The sequence below is a fragment of the Benincasa hispida genome, chromosome 4, assembly GCF_027475165.1.
Source record: "Benincasa hispida cultivar pf3 chromosome 4, pf3_genome.v1.1, whole genome shotgun sequence".
In the NCBI taxonomy this organism is placed as follows: domain Eukaryota; kingdom Viridiplantae; phylum Streptophyta; class Magnoliopsida; order Cucurbitales; family Cucurbitaceae; genus Benincasa; species Benincasa hispida.
In genome coordinates this window covers 38,821,908-38,827,532 of record NC_143481.1, presented here as the reverse complement: position 1 = coordinate 38,827,532, position 5,625 = coordinate 38,821,908, and the positions used below count along the sequence as shown (strand labels likewise).

General features: G+C 35.4%; 1 pseudogene across 1 annotated transcript; it reads right to left on the bottom strand.

Moving 5' to 3' along the window:
• Positions 1-285: 285 nt before the first annotated feature.
• LOC120076032 (putative carboxylesterase 18 pseudogene) lies at positions 286-3,304 on the bottom strand (annotated as a pseudogene). The gene is made up of 2 exons (XR_016529281.1): positions 2,007-3,304; positions 286-926 (listed from the first exon to the last, which is right to left on the bottom strand). The product of XR_016529281.1 is annotated as a putative carboxylesterase 18 pseudogene (transcript).
• Positions 3,305-5,625: the final 2,321 nt, after the last annotated feature.

The following is a 5,625-nucleotide window of genomic DNA, read 5'->3' as shown; positions in this document are numbered from 1 at the left end:
GGACGCTAAGTTAGTGGAAGCTCTATTGTATTTAGTGGAGACCGGTTGGAGGTCCGACAATGGGATGTTTCGACCAGAATATCTACATATTTGGAGCGAATTCTGTATGAGAAAGTGCTCGGGTGCGCATTGAATCAAAACACCATTGAGTGCAAGGTGAGGAGTCTGAAGAAACAATACAACGCAATATTAGAGATGTTAAGTCAGTCGGGGTTCGACTGGAACGAGGAGTTTAAATGTGTCCAGGTTGAGAGGGAGATTTTCGATCTTTGGATTCGGGTAAGATTCTAGAAAAAAAAATGTACGGGTACGTGTTATAATATAAATATTAATAATGTGTATGTGTATCAATGCAGAGTCATCCCAATGCAAAGGAGATGTAGAACAAGCCATTCCCACATTACGATGACCTTCCACCGTATTTGGGAAAGACAGAGTAGTAAGGCAATCAAGTGAGGACCCATACGTGATAGGCAACGAATGCATTCAAAAAGTTTGAAGATGAGATTCGACTTGGATCACAGGACTGTCACACACTTGAGGTTCGCTAGACAGAATCACCATTAAATCAAGATGAAATAGATGAAGAGCCAGCAGAGCAATCTACAAGTAGAACGAGTGTAACTGCCGAGTTATCTCGAGACAGTAAGAGGAAGAGACCATCATTCCAAGCTGAAATGATCGACATCATGAGATTGACTGTTGAAATGCAGAGCACACACATGGGTAGACTTGTATCGTGGCAAAAGGAGAAGTATGAGCTGGAGTTCGAGCATCGGAAGGAAGTAGTAAATGCCATATACAACATTGATGACCTGGATGAGGATGATCAGGTCACCCTTATTGACCTCCTTGTCACAGACATTCAGAAGACAGATTGCTTCCTTGCAGTACCAGAACACGCACGGAAGAGATACTGCCTCCGTCTACTAGGAAGAAATATGTAGACTGATCACACCCCAATATTTTATTTATAGTTTTTTTGGATAACAAATAGACAATGGACTGTCATGTCAAAAAGAATGATAACTTTTGCATACGTCATGATATGTAATTTTTGTATTTGTATTATGACACAGATATTATAAGTATAGAAAAGAACATAAATTTTGTGAATTTTTTTTTGGAAACGGCCACATGTTTGGTCGGTTCATATTATTTTTGTGATCTTATGAAAAATGTGACTATACTACATCACATTCTCACCATCATAATCAAATGAAAGATAATTATCCTATGTACAATTTCAATTCCAAATATACTATCCATATTATATAAAAATAAACTGTATGATATGTGAAAGAATAAAGTTAAGTTAGCAAGATTCAATATATATACATACATATACCAATTAGTAATTGGAATAATTACCTTCAATGTATATACAAACATTCAATATATATACATACAATATACAATATACCAATTAATTGAGCAGCAATATGATATATATTTTGTTGGTATATTTTACCGATTGAAGAGAATTAAAATTATTACAGTTTTTAGAATATATAAAAAACAATCTATTATGTTCTACAAATTGAGAAAAAAATTGAGACTGTCCAGTTTATATTATAAATGGTTTGAGAAAATACGTGTATATTTGAAAATTAATCAACAATAGCAAAGCATAAAACTAAAAAATAAAAGAATGAAATAAAAAACAAACAGAAAAAAATAGAACTAATCTCATTCACAAAAAAACAAAAAAACTGCATCAGATCCCCAACTAAACTCAACCTAGCACAACAAACACAAACAATAATTATCAACTAACTCAACTCTGCAAACAAACACAGACAATTTAACTCTCCAGATAATAATTACCAACTCAACTCAACTCTCTACTTTTATCACACACCAAACACACCCTTAGTGTATAGATACTCGAGTATAAATATGTTTCTTAATTAGCGCTTAATTACCATAACAATAAAGGATTACCACATCAATCATTTCATAAACAAAGGAAACCAAGTGAAAAAACACAAAGCTCTTAATCTTACCCTTTGTTGACTGAATTCAATCCCTGATTCTGATTCTTTCAACTGCTTTTCTTCAAGCACTGCTCTGTTATGAAATCCCTGACGTCTTTGATGAACAAACTCCATTCCGGCAACTCCGGGAAACCATAAAAGCTGTGAAACGCGTTCGGATATTCGCTCAAGTAAGCTTCCTTACCTGATTTCTTCAATCCTTCGTAGTATTCCTTTTGCCAATCCATTAACGGATCTAATCCTCCAACAAACACTTTAATCGCCGGAAACCTCACCTTCGATATATCCACCGAGTTTGGACCGAAAATGTTCACCGACGGGTGGTCTCTGTCAGATCCTTCCGGTAAAAATGCCTTCCAGTACCAGTCCGTCCGGTCCATCGTCGACAGTGGAGCTTTTATTAGCCTTTTTTCCGATTCCATTCGTTTTTCTCCACCGAAGAACGGTTGGATCGAGATCAGGCCGATGATCTCCAACTCACGATATTCGTGATCTCCAGATTTCAAAATCGTGTGGTGCGCGATGTTTCCACCGGCACTGTCACCAGCGAGGAAGCACCGTTTCAGATTGACGTTCGCAGGAAATCCTTCAATCGCAGAACTGTCGCCGTCGATGAATTTCAAAACATCGAAGGCATCTTCGTACTGGCAAGGATGGCGATGCTCTGGAGCGAGACGGTAGTTTACAGAGATGACTACGGCGGGGATTTCTCGAGCAAGCCTCTGGCATAAGTCGTCGAGGAGTTTGGAATCAGGAGCCATGTATACGAATCCGCCGCCGTGGAAATAGACAATCAACGGCAGCGATTCGGACATCGATTCGGAGGTCGGAGCGTACAGACGGAACCAGAGGTCGCGGGAAGCATCGACAATGACATCGAAGCTTTTGAGGCCATTCTTTGGTTTCTTCAGAGGAGGAGACTTGAAATCCAAGAGGTTAGAGAGGAAGCGGTTGACTGAGACATCGGAGCGGCAGCAGATGTCGGTGCCGACGGCAATGGCGATCAACATCATCTTCACCTTCCATGGAAGCCGCAGGGTTGAAAGAGCGTCGGACATCTCTTCGCCGATGGTGGTGACTGTGACAGTGAGTGAGTGAGTGGGGAAGATGAAGATGAGATTTAAAAAAGGAAAGCGACGATTGATAAATGATAAAGAAGTCCAAGGACTCTTTGGTCATTTGCTAACCTATCGAAATTGCTTAGGTCCCGTCTCCATAATGGCCTTTACTTTTTCTTAATTTGTCTATAATTATTATTATTATATAAAATATATAAATTAACAAAATATGAAATGAAAATTTCTTTAAATTATCCATCTTCTCTAATTTTCATGGATTAATCAGTAATATGTGTCTTTCAAAATCCACTAAATATCACTATTTATAGACAAACAGACAATTAGGAGGCGGATTAGGTAGACACTAATAGTGTGTAATCTTGAGACACATAAATAACACATGGGTAATGGATAAGAGACACATGACCAATGGACACTAATAATGAGCTTCTACATTGCACCTAATTTAACATATTTATAATACTCCTCCTCTGCCTATTATGTATGAAATATGTCTTGTTAAAACCTTACTAAGAAAAAACCCACTAGAAAAAAAAAATCTAGTGAAGGAAAAAGAGCACATATTTGATATAATTTGATCATCTTAAAAAGAATATGGTATATTTACTCCCTTTCATAGAAACATCACTTAAGATCTCAGAGTTCCTACATTCCAATGTTATACACCAATTTTTCAAAGATTGCGGTAGGTAATACCTTTATAAATAAGTCTGTCAGATTATCATTCGAATAAATTTGTTGTATAGTGATGTTGTCATTTTCTTCAAGATCATGAATGTAGAAAAGTTTCGGTGAAATATGTTTTGTTTTATCTTCTTCAATATATCCTTTAATTTAGGATATGCATGTTGTGTTGTATTCGTATAATATCGTTGGAAGATTTTTACCAGAAGATAAACCACATGTTCCACAAATATTCTGAGTCATTGATCTTACCCATACACATTCTCAACTAGCCTCATGAATTGCAAGAATTTCAGTATGATTTGAGAAAGTGACTGTTATGGTCTGTTTCACCGATTGCCATGATATAGCAGTTCATCCACATGTGAACAGATAACCTATTTGAGATCGAGCTTTGTGTGTATCAAATAAACATCAAGAATTTGTATAACCAACTAGATCAAAATTTAATTTATTTGAATAAAACAAACCTATGTCGATCGTTCCTCGAAAATAACAGAGTATATGCTTAATTTCGTTCCAATGTGTTTTTGTTAGAAAAGAACTATATCTTGCTAATAAATTTACAGAAAATACAATATCTGGTCTTGTATTATTAGCAAGATACATAAGTGCACCAATTGCACTAAGATATGGTACTTCAGCATCAAGAAGTTCTTCATTATCATCTCGAAGTCGAAATATACCTTTCTTCACATCTAGTGAACGAGCTTTTATTGGAATGTTCAATGGATGTATTTTGTACATATAGAACCTTTTCAAAATTTTTCCTCTATAAGTTGACTGATGAACAAATATCTCATCTGCTAAATGCTCAATTTGAAAGCTAAGGAAAAATTTGTTTTTCCTATATCTTTCATCTCAAATTCTTTCTTAAGATATTTTATTGTCTTTGAAAGCTCTTCAAGAGTTCCAATCATATTTAACTCTTTAACATATGCAGTTATAATAGCAAATCCTGGATATATTGAATTGTTTTGATATCTTTATTTCAACAAATATCCACTCAGACGATTGTACCACATTCGTCCTAATTGTTTCAATCTATATAGCGATCTCTGTAACTTTATTGAATACAATTTGCGGGAACTTAATTTATATTTTCAGGTACCTTAAATCCTTCTGGGATTCTCATTTAAATATCATTATCAAAAGATCCATATAAATATGTTGTGACTACATCTGTAAGATGCATGTCCAGATTTTCATATAGAGTCAGACCAATTAAATATCTTAATGTAATTGCATCCACCATCGGAGAATACGTCTCCTCATAATCAATACCAAGTCTTTGTGAAAAATCTTGTGCAACTAGTCTTTCTTTATATCTTGTGATATCATTATTTTCATTTCTTTTCCTAAAAATTTCCATTTTTATCCCACAAGTTTGACACCTTCTGGTGTTCGGACTACTAGTCCAAAAACCTAACATTTTGACAGTGAGTTTAATTCTACCTCGATTGCTTCTTTCCACAAAGCCAATATTTTCTATGTCGACATTCTTCAACAGATTCTGGTTTAGAATCCTCATTTTTAGAAATAATATCAAAAGCAACAGTATATGCAAAAATGTTGTCAATAACTATCTAAGTTCGGTTCCATCTTTTTCCTATCATGACAGTTTATTGAAATCTCATTATTATCTTTAGGTATTCCACCTTCCTCATTAGTCATGTCATGAATTTCTTCATGGGTATTTACATCCTCAACCAAGTCTTCTTGATTAATTATTTTTTTTCGAGGACTTTTATCTTTGGAACCCACTGGACTACCACGTTTTAGCATGTTCTAGACTTATTATTGACAACTTGTTATGTTGGGATATCAATTTTCGATGGAACATTTGCAGTTGGTATATGTGATTT